This window comes from Martes martes (assembly GCF_963455335.1).
Source record: "Martes martes genome assembly, chromosome: 18".
In the NCBI taxonomy this organism is placed as follows: Eukaryota; Metazoa; Chordata; class Mammalia; order Carnivora; family Mustelidae; genus Martes; species Martes martes.
In genome coordinates, this window is record NC_137906.1 from 37,943,087 (window position 1) to 37,961,084 (window position 17,998).

At 47.6% G+C, this 17,998-nt stretch overlaps 1 protein-coding gene across 2 annotated transcripts in view; it reads left to right on the plus strand.

Moving 5' to 3' along the window:
• The first annotated feature begins 9,960 nt into the window (after positions 1-9,960).
• ADCY9 (adenylate cyclase 9) overlaps positions 9,961-17,998 on the plus strand; it is a 124,223-nt gene continuing 116,185 nt past the window's right edge. The window contains exons 1-2 of one of the 2 annotated variants that reach the window (XM_080830154.1): positions 9,961-10,227; positions 14,818-15,177. The gene's annotated coding sequence lies outside the window, so the exon portion shown is untranslated. Of the gene's footprint in view, positions 10,228-13,275; positions 13,614-14,817; positions 15,178-17,998 lie in introns of those variants that run through there. The other variant, XM_080830155.1, reaches the window with a different exon arrangement.

Below are 17,998 nucleotides of genomic sequence, written 5' to 3' on the forward strand. Positions count from 1 at the left end.
AGTATAAATAACAGACCGCAATACTATTATCAGACCACAATCTTAGTATTTGCCACCCCGAAAATCATAGGTACTGAGTCAAAGAGGACCAACACTGCAAGTCGGTGAAAGGACCTGATTGCTTTCTCTGTGTTGTTATTGCAAGCTAGATGGTTGCAAATGGAGGGGTTTTTTTCTTCTTTTTTTTATTTCACTGCTTTATGAGCTATGTGAACATAACTACCGAGGGAAGATGCCTGGAACATTGCCAGAGAGGAGGCAATATAAGCGGAATTTTCAGTTTATCCCCAGTGGAAATTTCCATGGATGTGTCTTTGGGCTAAGGGGTCAATGATTGCACTCAGAACTCAGATGGAAGTCTGAAAGGGCTCTGAGTAACCAGTTAGTTTCCTTAACTCTTGTTAATTTCGTTTTTTTTTTTCACTCTTTGTTACTGAGATATAATTCACCTTCCACAAAACTCACCCTTTTAAAGTGCACAGTTCTGGGGGTGGCACTTACATTAACAAAGTTGTATGGGCATCTCCGCCATCTTCCCAGAACATTTTCATCAGCCCCCAAAGAAGTGCCCATCCTTAACGCCCCAGCCACCTCAAGCCCCAGCCTGGGAACCACTAATTGGCTTTCTGGTCTGTGATGTTTTGTAATTTTCATGGTGAGAGTCTTGTACTCCTTTTGTTCTATTCATTTACTTTTTAATTTTTTTGAAGATTTTATTTATTTATTTTAAAGATTTATTTATTTATTTGACAGAGATCACAAGTAGGCAGAGAGGCAGGCCGAGAGAGAAAGAGGAGGAAGCAGGCTCCTCGCTGAGCGGAGAGCCCTATGCGGGGCTCGATCCCAGGACCCTGGAATCATGACCTGAGCCAAAGGCAGAGGCCTCAACCCACTGAGCCACCCAGGCACCCCCCAGATTTTATTTATTTATTTGACGGAGAGAGATAGAGAGGGAACACAAGCAGGGTCGAGCTGGAGAGGGAGAAGCAGACTCCCCGCTGAGCAGGGAGCCCAATGCGGGACTTAGTTCCAGGACCCTGGGATCATGACCTGAGCTGAAGGCAGATGTTTAATGACTGAGCTACCCAGGTACCCCTATATTCATTTACTTTTTAAAAAAATTTTATTTATTTAACAGACAGAGATCACAAGCAGGCAGAGAGGAGAAAGCAGGCTCTCTGCGGAGCAGAGAGCCCGATGTGGGGCTCGATCCCAGGACCCTGGGATCATGACCTGAGCCGAAGGCAGAGGCTTTAACCCACTGAGCCACCCAGGTGCCCCTATTCATTTACTTTAAGAAAAGTATTTGCAAGAGGCACTTTTTGACTGATGAGCTTCTTTATTTTAACAATAGCACGGCAATTTTCATCACCTGTGGAATGTATGAGGCTTCTCAAATTTCTCAGAGTTCTCATGGTTAACATTTTTCATCCGGTCCTTAAACTTTAATTTCAAACTTTATTTACTTTAGCTGTCTCAGCCAACACAGTAAAAGCCACATGCCAAGGCCCTATCCCATGCCTGTGCTCTGTAGAGACCAGACTTAATGTAGGTTAAGACAGAGGAGACTGGGTGGCTCTGTCGGTTGAGCGTCTGACTCTTGATTTCAGCTCGAGTCATGATCTCAGGGTCGTGCCCTGCATCAAGCTCTGCAATCAGTGGAGAGTCTGCTTCCTTCTCTCTCTTTCCATCTCTCCCTGCCCCCCGCCCCCGCAAACCCACTCGCATGCTCTCTTTCTCTGAAATAAATAATACAATCTTTTAAAGAATTTAGACAGTGTATCTCTTTGGGATGCATAGTGGATACAGACAACAGAAAGCCCTACTTTACAGGCTAGTGCCAATAAAAAGCTATTTTTCTCTTCTGTAGCAGAAAGTTCAGGGGAAATGTCCTGGGACTAGCATCAGGGATCACCAGAAACTCGGCTTCTTTCCACTTTTCTGTTCTTCCATCCCTAGCAGAGGCCTTTATTCTCAAGCCTCTTGTCTCATGGTTGCAAGATGGCTGCTGCACCTCCAGGCCTCACACTTATGTTCCAGGCAGGAAGAAGGAGGGAGAAAGGGGGAAAGGATGCAGAGCTTTCCCTTAGCAACTCCTTATCTTCTTATTTAGGAGGAGAAGCCCTCCCCTGGGCTTGGGAAGGCCAAGTGTCTGTTTTATCTATTTAATCTATTTTATCTATTTAATCCCTACTTTAGTCATCTGGGGTAGGCCATATTTTCCCTGCTTTACAGATGTGGAAGCTTAGACAACCTAGTAACTTTTCCAAGGTCACACCTTCAGTGGCAGGACTAAGACTAACTGTGATAGCATAACACACTACATTTTTCCAGGCTGCATTTCATCATTGCACACAAAGCAATTCCCTGTTTGGTTTTCTTACTTGGGTCTCACGAACCTCCTGGGGATGGACAAAGGCAGTATTAGAATAGCCTCATGTTGCAGAAGAGGATTTGAGACCCAGAGACGTAAGTGATGACTTGCCCAAGGCACCCAGCTGGCAAATTTCATTCAACTGGGTTTAATCTCCGGTCTCATATCCTGTCTTCTGGACCCCGCGGTCTGTGTCTGGTTGAGGAGCGCTGGACTCGCTGAGGGGCACGGATACCCTGAAGGAAAAGGTGCCAACATTCAGGTTTGCACAGGCTCAGATTTGGGGGGTTTTCTGCTGATGCTCCCCCTCCTTTCCTCCTGCATAGTTTTCATCCCTGTGATGCATTATTTATTTATTTAAAATCTTAATTTATTTGAGAGAGCAAGAGAGCATGAGACAGATCCTGAGCAGAGGGGAGGGGTAGAGGGAGAAGCAGGCTCCCCGCTGGGCAGGAAGCCGGTCATGGGGCTCCATCCCAGGGCCTGAGGTCACAACCTGAGCCTACGGCAGACGCTTAACCAACTGAGCCACCCAGGCGCCCCGACGTATTTATTTTTTAATTGGAAGTCTGTACCTCTTCGTCCCCTTTGCCTATGTCACTCACCCCCCCAACCCCGTCCCCTCTGGCAACCGCTAGTTTGTTCTTCGTACTTAGGAGTCCACTTCCATTCTGTGTGTTTGTCTGCTTTGTTTTGTTTGGATTCCACATATAAGCACAATCCTGGGGTATTTGTCGTTTTCTGCCTGACTTACTTCACTTAGCAGAATACCCTCAAGGTCCATTCACGCTGTTGTGAATGGCAAGATCTCGTTTTTTACGGCTGAATGTTTTCTATCGTGTGTGTGTGTGTGTGTGTGTGTGTGTGTGTGTATGTGTGTGTGTGATATCTTCTTATGTGCTCATCTGTTGGTGGGTACTTAGGCTGTTTCTGTGTCTTGACTCTTATAAATAATGCTGCAGTTAACATAGGGGTACATCTCTCTTTTTGAATGAGTGCTTCGTCTTCTTTGGGTAAATACCCAGAAGTGAATTACGGGGTGGTGTGGTGACTCTATTTTTAATTTTTTGAGGAACCTCTGTGCTATTTTCCGCAGTGCCTGTGCCTGTTCGCAGTCCCACCAACCCTGCCCAAGGGTTCCCTTTCCCCCACATCCTCACCAACACTTGTTCTCTCTTATCTTTTTGATGATAGCCATTCTGACTGGTGTGAGGTGACATCTCGCTGCGTTTTTTTTTATTTTTAAAGATTTTATTTATTTATTTGACAGACAGAGATCACAAGTAGGCAGAGAGGCAGGCAGAGAGAGAGGAGGAAGCAGGCTCCCCGCTGAGCAGAGAGCCCGATGCGGGGCTCGATCCCAGGACCCCAGGACCATGACCCGAGCCCAAGGCAGAGGCCTCAACCCACGGAGCCACCCAGGTGCCCCCTCGCTGCGGTTTTGATTTGTGTTTCTCTAATGAGGAGTGATGTGGAGCATCTCTTCGTGTGTTTCCTGGCTCTGCCGTTCCCCTTGCAGGGAGGGGAGGGTGAGTCTGGGACTACACTGTGATAGGCCAACACTTGGTTTTGGAAGAGACCGTGCACACAGAGGGGTCTGTGTTGCCTTTCTCCACCCGTGGGTTCCACTTTTTTCATGCATGTGCTTTCCAGGTTCACTGCAAACAGGTACCTGCTGCTGGGAGGGGAGTTTCCTAGACCGAAAAGTCAGAATCTATCTCAAGTATTATTTTCCTCTTCTTGAACACAGGTAACAGAGGAGGGGAATGTTTCTTGAAAACAGTTTGATTACATGGTAAAAGGAAAGAAGAAAACTGAGTCCAAGTGAATTTTCTGTTGGCCTTGATAGAATTAAATTAATTAATTAAATACCACTCCCCAATCCGGTTATCCATTTTTTTTTTTCAAAGTCTATGTGTATCATGACGAATGTAACTCTATGCCTTAGTCATGGGTCTTCGAGAAAAATCTGTAAATGACTTATAGACAAGCAGACACAAAGCTTCCAACTATAGCGAATAGAGGAACACGTGGGTTTTTGGGCAACATTTGGATAAAAATATAAAAAGATACCTATTTAAAAATAAAAGTATGACTTTTTAAAAAGATTTTATTTATTTATTTGACAGACAGAGATCACAAGTAGCCAGAGAGGCAGGCACAGAGAGTGAGGGGGAAGCAGGCTCCCCGCTGAGCAGAGAGCCCGATGCGGGGCTCGATCCCGGGACCCTGGAATCATGACCTGAGCCGAAGGCAGAGGCTTAACCCACTGAGCCACCTAGGCGCCCCAAAAGTATGATATTTTGATGTTGCCTTAAGTAAGAAAATGTTGGTAATCACAGTGAGCAGATTGGTATTTTGATGAGGCTTTAACTGGGTTCTCCATGTGGAGGTACATAGTAGGGACTCCGTAAAATATTCATTGAATACTTCTGGGAGTCAAACCAACTTAATGAATTGATTGCTGGACTTTGGACACCACAATCTGATAAACAATTTTAAAGTAGACTCTGCATTCTGTGGTTATTCCATGACTCCGAAGGATCTCTAAAATAAGATGTTATCAAATCAGTGTTGTGAATTAGAGGACAAAAGCCTAAACTTAAATCCACTTTCACGGAGGAAACCTCACGGGGTAGTCCTCCCTCCCCCACTCTCGCTAGTGGTCTGAAGTGTGAGCAGCAGTAGCCGCTGACACAAGTGAAGAGGCTGCCTGCGGGGTCCCGGTTGGCTTTGGATCAGTGCAAAGGAAGGGGCTGCCCCAGGAGCTAATCACACAGATACAATGATGTTCTGTGGCTGAGTGGAGGGTTTTTTTTTTTTTTAAAGATTTTATTTATTTATTTGGCAGACAGAGATCACAAGTAGGCAGAGAGGCAGGCGAAGGCGGGGGGGGAAGCAGGCTCCCCGCTGAGCAGAGAGCCCGATGCGGGGCTCGATCCCAGGACCCCGAGATCATGACCTGAGCCGAAGGCAGAGGCTTAACCCACTGAGCCACCCAGGTGCCCCAGGTGGAGGGTTTTTAAGTGTCCCTAGCCACTCTCTCCTATGGGCACAGCAGAGGCAACCAGGATAGAACCCCTCTTTGGGTGTGTCTTCTCCATCCTCCTGTCCTTCCAGCTGCTCAGGCTGATGACCTTGGAGTCATCTTGACTCTGGTTTGTTTCACGTTCCTCATCAGATCCATGAGCAAACCTGCTGGCCCCGCTTTGATAACAGATGCCTCGTGTCACCACCGTTAACTGTCCTCACTGATATGTGCTAGACCAAGCCACCGTCATTTCCCACGTGGGCTCCTGAAGCAGCCTCCTCGCTGGTTCTCCTGCTCCGGCCCTGCCTTCTTACGCTTGATGTTCAGCACAATGTGCAGAGAGATCTTTTCTACTGATTTAAGACAAATCACGTCACTCTTCTCCATTCTTCTCTGCATTCTCCAGATCCTCATCCCACTCAGAGTAAAACCTCAAGTCCTTCAGGGGCTTGTGACTCCCACTGCTTCTCCAAATTGGTCTGCCACTCTCCCTGCCTTTCTGCACTTCGGACGCATGGGCCTCCTTCCTGTTCCTGGAGCGCATCGGGCGGGCTCCCCTCTCCACGCTGTTCTGCTCCCTTGATTGTACCCTCTGCCTCTGACACTGTTTCCCAGATATCCACATGGTCCCCTCTCTCACATCCTCCAAATCTCTGCCCAGATGTGTCCTTCTCAGTGAGACCTGATCACCTTATTTACAGCTGCAGCTATGTATTTAAAACTATTAGTTTTTTTTTGGGTGGGGGGTAGGTACTTTTTTATTAGGCCAAGGAAGTTTCTACTCCTAGCTTGCTGAAATCTTAAAAAACGGACAGTTATTGAATTTCCTGATTTTTTTCTTCCGCCTACTGAGATCATCATGCCTCCTTTAATATGGCAATGTGGTTAACTGCGTTAATACATTTTCTAATGTTAAACCAGCCCTGCATTTCTGGAGTAGCCAAGTAGCCCAATAGGGAGAACACGAGCAGAGCATGGCAATCTTGCTGAGTTGAGGAGAGAGATACAGGCGTTTGGAGAGCCTGAAGCAGTTGGAATTTGCAAAGCAGAGTCCCAGAGAGGAGGATCCTATGCGGAGAAAGACTTTTGAGAATCTGGAGACTGTTACACATACTAAGCCACAGATACACAGGGGGAAACTCCATGAAGCTGGTCAGAGGACATCTGGAGAACTGGAAACTGAACAAGACCTGGGTGATACCCAAGTTTCAAACAGCTAGAGTGGAGAGTTGTCACTGAACACATGCACATTCAGAGACACCCCAGAAGGGTCAGCGTCACTAGTTGAGCTGAATTATTTCTACAGGAAAGGCTATTAAAGATCTGTCCAAACAGAGCTTAAAAACATTCTTTCAGAGAATTAACCTAATCGGCAAATAACCTGACTTCCTGTTAGAATTGTCTGGTACTCTTGAAAAGAAGGCAGCAGGGGTGCCTGGGTGGCTCAGTGGGTTAAAGCCTCTGCCTTCAGCTCAGGTCATGATCTCAGGGTCCTGGGATCAAGCCCCGCATCGGGCTCTCTGCTCAGCAGGGAGCCTGCTTCCTCCTCTCTCTCTCTGCCTGCCTCTCCGCCTACTTGTGATCTCTCTCTCTGTCAAATAAATAAATAAAATCTTAAAAAAAAAAAAAAAGAAAAGAAGGCAGCAAACTCGGCACTCAACAATGCACAGTTCACAATGTGCAGCATCCAATAAAAAATTACTTGACACGTTGTCTCTATAGCGAATAGAGGAACACGCGGGTTTATCCCTATAGATCACCTTGTCTGGTGATCAAATGTGACCCATAGGAGCAAAATCAGTCAATAGAAACAGGGTCATAAATGACAGAGATGAAATGATTGATAGACAAGGACTTTAAATCATACACTGTAAATATCCTCAAAGACTTAAAGGAAATCATGTAATGTGGAGGAAAGTGTAAGATATTAAAAAAAACCCAAATGCTCCTTGTGGCCCTGAAAATTTCAATATATGAAATGAAATTTTCACCAGATGGGATTAATAGCAGATTAGAGTCTGCAGCAGAACAAATCCGTGAACTCGTAAGCATAGTAATGGATACTATTCACACTAATGCACAGATAAAAAAAAGAAGAAAACTCTACCAGATCCTCTCTGACCTGTGGGACAATGTTGAGCAGCATGGATATGTGTGATTGTGTGTAATGAAGTCCCAGGAAGAGGAGGGACATGGATGAAGTAGATTTGAAGAGGGTGCCTGTTGGCTCAGTCAGTTAAGCGTCTGCCTTCTGCTCAGGTCATGATTCTGGAATCCCAGGATCGTGTTCCCCATCAGGCTCCCTGCTCAGCAGTGAGTCTGCTTCTCCTTCTGACCCGCCCTCCTCTCGTGCTTTCTCTCACATGCTCTCTCTCTCTCAAATAAATAAATAAAATCTTTTTTTAAAAAAAATAGATTTGAAGAGCTAATGGCCAAAGCGTTTTCCACATTTAATGAAAGCTGTAAAGGTAGTTATAGACAGAGCTAAGACACTCAAAGAATCCCAAGCAGAATAAACATAAAACCAAACCAAGACACATCATAACCACATTGCTGAAAAGCAGTGATAATGAAAAAAATCTTTAATTTCAGAGATAAAAAGATACAATAAATGTAGAACAAAGGTTAGAATGTCTCCAGATTTCTCATCATAAGCGATGTAAACCAGAAGACATCGGAACATCTTTAAAGCACTGGAAGAAAAAAATGATCAATCTAGAATTTTATATCCAGTGAAACTGGTCTTCAAAAAACGCTTTTGCAAGGTCACTTGGCAGTACGACTGTTCTGACACGAGCAGATGTGCTGTGTGCATGCCTTTCTTCTCCCTCCTCCACCTTCCTGTCTGGAGCTCCAGACACTATCCTCCACGGAAGGGGGACCTTCAGGTATTGGACAGTGACTTTTCCTTTGTAGGAAAGAGCAACAGGATCTAAGGAACCTCGTTCTCCAATGCCATGGGTTGCCAGACCGGCCCCAGACTGAGCCTTTTGGACGTATCACAGTGCGAATGGGTTAAGCAACTGTTATTCGGAGGCTTTCTCTAAACCTGAATCTGATTCTAATGCGATTAGCTATTTGCAAGAGTAGCAGTAGGTAAGTCTCTGCTAAGATGATCTAGAACAAAGAAGACACACATAATATGAGGATTTTAGAAGGGGACATAACCATAAATGCCACAGAGATGACAAGAATAATAAAAGATTATGAAAAATGGTTTTCATGTGCAGAAAAAAAGGAACAAATTTCTAGGAAAAAAATCACGACCACTAAGTCAAGGAAAAGCAGAGATTCGAAACAGACTCTTGTCCTCTGATGTTTGTAGCAGTGTTAGTCACAAAAGCAAAAAGGTGGAAACGATCCAGATGTCCATCGATGAATGAATGTGGTATGGACATACAGTGGAATCTTCTTCAGCCTGAAAAAGGAATGAAATTCCGACACCTGCTACAACGTCGATGGACCTTGAGAACATGAAGCTGAGTGAAATGAGCCGGACACAGAAGGACAAATATTGTGTGATTTGTCTCCTCCAAGACACTAGAATGGTCAGATTCATAGAGACAGAGAGTAGAATAGAGGTCACGGGGGCCGGGGGGTGGGGCAGAGAGGAAGCGAGCAGTGAGTGTTTAATGGGGACAGAGGCTCAGTTTGGGAAGATATAATGTTCTGGATGTAACAGGTAATACACACTCGTACTTACTGCCACTGAACTCTATGTTTAAAAATGGTTAAAGGGGTGGATGCCTGGGTGGCTCAGTGGGTTGGGCCTCTGCCTTCGGCTCGGGTCGTGATCTCAGGGTCCTGGGATCGAGTCCCATGTCGGGCTCTCTGCTCAGCATGGAGCCTGCTTCCCCCCCCCCACCTCTCTCTGCCTACTTGTGATCTTTCTCTGTGCGTCAAATAAGTAAATAATAATAAAATCTTTTAAAAAATGGTTAAAGGGGTAAAGTGTATGTCATATGTATTTTGTCAGAATACATTTTTTTTTTTCCTTTTTAGGTGTCATAGAGCAGGCAGAGATGGTGGCACACTCAGGCCTCCCCGTTGCTGGGAATGGAACACTGACCCTTATGTCCTAAAGCTTCCAGCATAATGACTTCTGCTCTGTGCTTGTCATTTCTTGGCATTTACACAACTGGAAGAATGGGTGCAAATATATAATAGTAACTAGCTATGAGAGATTTTTTTAAGGTTTTAAAATTTTTTTTAAGTAATCGCTACACCCAGCATGGGGCTTGAACTCACAACCTGGAGGTCAAGCATTGCGTGCGGTCCTGGCTGAGCCAGCCAGGTGCCCCAGGGACCAGTCATTAGAAGGAGCAGACAGAGCTTCGGTTCCCAGCTGGGAGCCTGTTGGTAAAGAAGAGGAGCCGCTGGAACTGAACGACTGACCCTTGTCCCCAGGCCTTTTCCTCACGTGAACTGCCGGGTGAGGTCTGCTCAGCCGCCCTGCGTGCTCCAGGCTTAACGAACCCACGTCCACTTTTAGAACGAGGCAGGACACGCGTTTGGCACCGGCCTGGGGGCCAGGCTCCCGGGTGCGGCCGGCTCCCAGCGTCTGCTGTTTTTCCATGACAGCCTCTACCTTCAGAATCACCTGAGCCTCAAAAATGCCCCAGGAATTCAGTTTGCAGCCTGGCACATTCCGAGTCCCTGCGTCGGGCGGCCGCACCCAGATTCCCAGCCAGAGCCTCAGCAGCCCCCGCTGCCCCCTTCCCTACCTCCTCAGGTGTTTCTGCCTCGTGACTGCGAGCTGCGGTGCCGTGAGGCAGGGATGTGTCTGCCTTTTGTGTGTGATGTCATCGGTCCCGGATGGGAGGTAGGTTTCTTCTTAGTTCCAGCACTTTCTGCAACAGTCCTGGTTCCACCTTCGTAAGCATATACGACTGCGGGGAGAGGAAGGGCGTCTGCTGATGGGCTCTGTGCACGCCCCTCCGGCAAGGCCAGCCCACGCACCCACACTGTGCCTCACGGCTCTTCCAAAGGCTTCGGGGCCTCTTCTCCATGGGGCCCACCCTGCCTATGCTGCTTACTTGGCTCTTGTCCCCTGTGCCCTGCAGCGCAGCTGGCCTGCTCAAACCACCCCAGCACAGCGCAGTTCTCCAGAATCCCCTGGACACTCCGGTCCTCCCGGAGCCCTCCTGGGACTTACAGGTCTTCAGGGCGTTTTCTCTCCTCATCCATGTCTGGTCCCCCTTCCCTGCTTGCTGGGGGCAGACGGTGGATGTGCTGACCATAACTCAAGTCTGGAATTGTGTGCCGCGGGTCACATCTCGGACTTGCACCTTGAGCCAGCAAGGAAGGAGACCTGCCAGCTCCCTGTGTGTCCCTGTCTCGGCAGCTGGGCACTCCTGCATGGCCACTGTCCCTGGCTGGGCACCAGCGGGGCCGCCCCTCCTGCAGATGGTACCGTGACCACTGCCTCAGCTGGTAAGGAAAACCAGGAGGAAGCCTCGTCCTGGGCTGAGTTGTCTGATGAAGTTAGCCCCCTACCCTCCTCCCTGCCCTCGCAGGGCACTGTGGCCCGACTGCGGCAGAGATGATTACAACCTCCATCTTCCCGAGGGACTGAAGCAGCCCAGAAATGCAGTTTTAGGCTGTCCTGGCAACGCTGTTCTGACTCTTTAGGACTTTCTTTCCCTGATCTCCCTGAATCTCAGAAGTGCTGATTCCGCCCTGCCTGACCCTGGGCTGTGCTCGCCCACTGTCCTAGGATCCCGCACACTGACCCCATCCCCCAGTTCTTGGGTGATGGGCCCCACCGCCTGCTTGTCCGAGGTCTGCCTGTGACCTCAGGTCATGATCTGAGCTGAAACCAAGAGTCGACTACTTAACCAACTGATCCAACACCCAGGCGTCCCTACTGTGGCGTCTTCTACAGGCTCTGCTGCTCATTGCCCATGGGAAAGGCTTGTCTCTTGCTAACAGTCCCAGCGCACTGTGGCATGGTGGGTTTTTACCATGACTTGTGTGAGGACCTCGGCGTGAAGCACTGAAACATAAAGCACAAATGGGAGCGGCAGAGAGATCCGGACAAACACTGCTGATCGGATACAGCCTGGACTCAACGGAGCTTCTCAGATACTGAGTATTGTAGGTGCTACTAGGTACTTCCTCCTGGAATGTTTCTATGTTGGAGAAAAAACTGTATTTATTGGCATTGCGGTAATACTTGTCAGGCTCACAAACTTTCTTCCTGAGTAGTGTTAATGGTAATTTGATACGATCGTGTGCCGGAATATACCCCCGTCATCCTGACAAGTCTGTGGTGTTCTGCCAATGGATATGGCTAATAGTTTGTGGGTTCATCGTGCAAGGGACTGTCCTAGGAGGGCTCTGGGGTAAAAGCCAGCAACAGTCCACCAGGATCAGAACTGTCCCAGATGCTGTTTTGCTAAGCAAAGGTTTAGATACTGAATGCTCAGCGTGCCAGCCGTTTTTGCTTCTCAGATGAGTGGCAGCCAGGCTGGAAGAGCCTTCTTTGGAAAATCTGCCAAATCCAAGAGGAAACCCTTGGAAGTACTGACATGGGAGGGGGTCTCCTACAAAATGACCTGACCAGAACCTTCTAAAGCAGTAAGTGATCATAAGAATCACCCGGGGAGATTTGAAATGCCCTCCTGTACCCTTTCCTGTCCCCAAATGGTCACATCAGAATTATACTTTCTTTTTTTTTTTTTTTTAAGATTTATTTATTTGAGAGAGAGAAAGAGAGAAAGAAATAGCACAAGCAGGGGAGGAGCAGAGAGAGAGAGAGACGCCTTGAGCAGACTACCTGCCCGATCCCAGGACACAGATCATGACCTGAGCTGAAATCAAGAGTCAGAGTCTTAACTGATTGAGCCACCCAGGTGCCCCCATATCAGAATTTCTGAGGATGGGGTCATGTCATTAGTGTCCACAGCGTCCCGAGTGGTTGTGCCTGTGGCCGGGCTGAGAAACACTGTGTAAGGGGAAGCCCGTGATTGGCATGTCGCATCACCTGCGCTGAGTTTCTAATCAGCTTTTTAGTGACTCCTCTGAACTGTGAATGGGCAGCCAAAGCTGACCAGACATGCAAGAAAACCCTCTGACTTGGAAAAGACCTAAATGATGAGAAAAGGTAGAGACTATGCAAAAATAATAATAATAATAATTAAATAAATAAATAAATAAATAAATAAATAATCTATCTTCAGTATCTTCAGAGAGATGAGAAGTTATTCCACTGGTGAAATGAGAATAGGATGAAATTTTAAAAATTTGGAAGACAGGACATCTGGGTAGATCCGTCAGTTAAACGTCTGCTTTCAGCTCAGGTCATAATCCCAGGGTCCTGGGATCAAACCCCGCATCGGGCTCCCTGCTTAGTGGGGAGTGTGCCCCTCCCTCTCCGTCTGCCCCTTCCCCAACTTGCGCTCTGCTCTGTCTCTCTCTTGCATATAAATAAGTAAAATATTAAAAAAACAAAACAAAACTCAGAAGGCTGGGTGCCTGGGTGGCTCAGTTGGTTAAGCATCTGCCTTTGGCTCAAGTCATGATCCTGAGGTCATGGGATCAAGCTTCCCGTGGGGCTTCCCTGCCCAGCAGAGAGTCTGCTCCTCCCTCTCCCTATGCCCCCCCCACCCCCATGTTCCTGTTCTCGCTCTTTCTCTCAAATAAAAAAATCTTTAAAAAAATTCAGAAGACAGAAGAGCCCTTGGGTATTAAAACGTGACAGTAGAATTATTATTGTGTAAAGTTTTTGGAGAGAAAAGGAAAAAAGGGTAGAAAGAAAAATCTCAATGAAAGATTAAAAGGTAAAGCTAAGGAAATCTCCCAGAACATTGACAAAAAAAGTCAAAGGGAGAAAAAAGGAAAGTCACAGAGATGGAAAAGATAAGAAGATAAGAGGAACAGACAGGAGGACCAGCATTCCAACAATAAGCGTTGCAGAAAGAGAATAGGGAAGACAGAAGAGAGAAATCATCAAAGACACAACTTCATAAAATTTCCCAGAAATGACGAACATGAGTCTTCCGATTGCAGGAGGCCAGCCAGTGCCCGGCACAAGGGATAAGCACAGATCCGTGCTACGATCCAGCATGGTGAAGTTTCAGAACTACAGGGAAACTTCCAGAGAGAAAACAGATTTCATACTTAGGATCGAGAGTCAGAAGGCATCTGAGCTCTCATCACAACATGGGAAGCCACGGGGTGCTTGATGACGTCACAGCTGTGGGCAAGGTAATCTCTCAGCTCATGCTCCTGGTCTGTAAAATGGGCACAGTGCTGTGTAAGCCATTTCTGCAGGTGTCTCTAGAGGTTACCCGATTTGTCCTCTTTCTCGCCTGCACTGGTTAGGGCTGACCTCCACGCTCCTATGTGCCCTTGGGGTCTCCTGCAGCTCTCAAGATGCTGAAGGTTTACTCTAGTCTGCTGGGAAGCAGAGAGAGAGCCCCCCCTGCCCTTCGTCTTTCGTGTCTGCACCGTTAGAGGGGTTACCTGGAGTGCTAATTGTACCCTTGCTTGTGGTTTGTGATGAAACAGTTCGTAGGAGTTTCCTGGGGCTGTCACAACAATGCCCACAAATGTGGTGGTTTCAGACAATAGAAGTGTATTTGCTTACAGTTCCGGAGGCCAGAAGTCAGACATTAAGGTGTCAGCCAAGGCCGGACTCCCTCTGAAAGCACTGGGGGCGGGTCCTCCCTGCCTCTTCCGGCTTCTGTGCCTCTGGGTAACACTTGGCATTCCCTGGCTTGTGGGCACATCTCTCCAATCCCTGCCTCCATCTTCCCCATGGGTTTCTTCTCCCTGCATGTCTTTGTGTCCTCTGTTGTCGTGAAGGACTTCAGACACTGGATTTAGGGCCCGTCTGAATCCAGAATGACGTCATCTTCAGTAATTACATCTGCTAAGACCCTATTATGGATTCCCTATTACGGAATGGGACGGGAGGAACAGTCCAGCAGGAGCTGGGCCAGGTTGCAAATCTGAGAGACAAGTCACCATGCTTTACTCAGAATCCCCACCCTCTGTCTTAGCCAACCAGCTCCTCCCTACTTCAAAATGTGATTGCTCCTGGACTGGTCCTCCCTGCATACCCCCCGCCCCGGGGTCATAAATATGCCCATCATATATTTTAGCTTTAGGGCCAAGCCAGAACCTCTACTATGTACGTAGGTGGAAAGAGCTATACACTCATAAGCATTACATCGAATATTACTTATTCTGCTTATTAGAAGCAACCAAGAGCTTAACTATTTCATACACATCTCATCTCTTATAATTCCCATATGCATTCATTCAATAGGCATTATCGAGCTGTGCACCAGGCACGGCAGGATTTGGAATTTATATAAATGGCTAGATCAAAGACTCCTGGGTTGTAGCAGAGCCTGCCAGGGATTTTGATGATCTTCCCTAATCAGCCTCTTTTACTTTGCCTCAGTACTGGATTCTCTGCGAGTGCGGAGGCAGCTGCCTGAGACCAGTGACCGCTCCTGGATGGAGAGGAAAAGAATGTGGGCCTGTTCCTACAGACTCATCCTTACCAGGCAAGAGAAGAAGGACTCAAAGCTTGCTCACTGCAGCTTGATTGGATGAGAGCAGGAAACCCCCCCTTGCCGTGGGTGGTTCTCCACAATGATTGCCCACCCGACCGCCAGAAATAACGTGGGCACTGCTGAGACCTCAGGGACCCGCTTGAAGAGAATGGCCAGAGCTCCCTCCATGTGCTGTGTTATCTCGAAGCCGGTCGTGTCGTGACCCTGTGCGACTTCGGATAGCTTTGGAGCCAAAGCCCTCACAGGTCAGGTGAATTAGTGTGTCGGGGAGGGAGAGGGTGATGTGATGAGGCTGGTAACACTTGCTGAAAACTTTGGTGAAGTTTGTGCAGACCCTATCTGATTCACACTGTGTTGGGGTGGAAGTTCTGCACACATCACAGATGGAGAGAAAACCTTACAAATCTGGCAGCCATCTGGTTGGATGGTTGGAGAAAGCAGTTGCACCGGTCCCGTATCTGCTGAGTATCAGGCAACTCCATGATTTTGGAGGGTTAAGGAGAAGGGACCCAGGGCTTACCAGCGACTCCCTTCCAGGTCTTGGCATTAGGAGAAAGGAGTTAACCTTTTTTTTTTTTTTTTTTTAAGATTTTATTTATTTATTTATTTGGCAGACAGAGATCACAAGTAGGCAGAGGCAGCAGAGAGAGAGGAAGGGAAGCAGGCTCCCTGTGGAGCAAAGGGCCCGATGCGGGGCTCAATCCCAGGACCCTGGGATCATGACCCGAGCTGAAAGCAGAGGCTTAACCTTCTGAGCCACCCAGGCACCCCGGGAGTTAACCTTTTTGGGGCATTCTCCCTCACATACGGTGATTGCCTTTTCTTAACCCATCGCCTTCCCCAGTATCTTTTCCAGCTAGTAGCCCCTTGAAGACACAGAGGGTGTGTCACTGGACACCCAGGGCCTAATGCACAGTGCCGGACACATTATCCCCGATCCCAGTGGTTTATGGAATGACTTCCACCCTAACCTGGAGATTGAGGAGGGCCTGGCGGGTTACAGCCTTCATCAACAGGGAATGCTGTCCAACTGCTTCCAGGAGACATACGGGAGAGAAGGAGGGAGGTCGGCATGATCTAAAATCATGCTCATGTCTAAAAATCTGACATAACTAATTAATTTACAAATGCCAAAGTCACCACAAGTGGTGGGTGGACTGAAAGATTAGGGGAGGAGAGGAAAAGCACAGACAGATCTTTCCAATTATTGGAGGAAACCAGCAAGTGGGGAGTGCAGGGTTGCATTAAATGGGGGAATATAAATTGTCAGCAGCTTCTCTAAGGGCTTCTGGCCCAGGTTGGTGGGTTGGCGTGTGAGACATTGGGGTACGTGAGGGGCCGCCATGAGGGTTAGAGTGGGTGGTGCCGAGGCTTCAGAGCACCGTGGCTTCTCGGGTCAGACCTGGTTTTGAATCTGAGCTCTGTCCCTAGACTTTGTGTGGATTTGGGCACATCACGGGTCAGTCCCCAGTTTCACATCTCTAAAATAGGGGCAATCACACGTACCTCAGAGGGTTGCGGTGAGGACCGAATAGGTCACAAGTGAAAGCATCCAGTGGTTTCTGGCACTTACGACAAAGGTTCAGTCAGTGTAAGTTTACTATTATTATCTTTCTTACTGGCGTGTGCAATGTACATGTCGGTTTCTTCGTCTGTAAAAAACAGAACACAGCAGAATTGTTCGGCATATAGCTGATGATCCGTAAGGGTTTTATTTATGACTTTTTCTAACTTTTTGTTTGGAAACAGTTTTAGACTTAAAGTTGCAAAAATACCAAAGCATTCTCCTTCACTGTGTGGCAAGCTTCCCTGAATGTCAATGTTGTATGTAATCATAGTCCATTGATGAATCCAGGAAATTTACACCGACAACAGGCTACTATTCATGGCTACTATTCACTAAACTGCAGACCCCTTCGAATTCCCCCAAATGCTCTTTCCTGTCCCAGTTTGCACACCAGGATCCCATGTTACGTGTAGTCCAATCTGTGACAGTTCTTCACTTTCTGTCTTTCATGACCTTGACACTTTTGATGAGTACTGGCCAATTACTTGGAAGAAATATTTCTCAATTTGGCTTCGCCTGATGTTTTCTGGTGATTAGATCAAGGTTATGTACTTTTGGCAGGAATACCAGTCCTGATGTTGTGTTACTCTTGTTTTGTTTTTCTTTTATCTTTATCACGGTAAAATACACATAACATACAAGGTACCACTTTAAACCATTTTAAAGGGTACAATTCAGTGGCATTTAGTACATTCCCAGTGTTGTGTACCCACCACCTCCATCTAGTTCCATCACTCCCAAAAGCAGCGCCCCCAGGCCCTGACAATCACCTGTCTGCTTTCTGTCTATGGGTTTGCCTATTCTGGACAGTCCATGGAAATGAAATCATACAGTATGTGGTCTTTCCCGACTGGCCCCTTTTCACTTAGTATCATGTTTTCAGGTTTCCTCTTTCTGCTTCCTTCATGGATCAGTACTTCATTCCTTTTTATGGCCAAATAGTATTCCACTATGGGGAGAGTCCACATTTTATTTTATTTTCTAAATCACCTGTGAAACCTGGCGTGGGCCCCATGGCTGGGCCTGGAAAGTGAAGGGAGGAAGGAGGAGACCCTTGTAACTGGCAGGAGGTACTAAGTATGCGGGAAAGGGCCGGGTTTGGTGCACAAGGGAGTCCGGGACTGTATTGACAGGTTGCAGACAACGCTCAGGGAGGCTCCCGTGGGACGGCCCTATGGCGAGCAGACTCCTGTGAAAGGTTCATTTGTGGAAAGGTGAAGGCAGTTGTGGCCGATGGCCCAGGCACGGGAAAGGCAAATCTCTGCAGCTGGAAGAGCCTGTGGGGGCCCCAGGCACCAGAGGCTGAGGCTCGGACTGCAGTGACTGGAAAGACCGCACTCAGGGAAGGGCTTGTGCCCCCGGGGCACGTACTCATTGCTTAGAGAGGAAGGGGTGCCTCTCTTTGGGCACATGCAGCATAGTTGCAGACTTGCATGTATTTAAAAAAGGTGTGCTGACGGAGAGGAGAACATTTTCGTTTCCTAAACGTCGCACCCCGG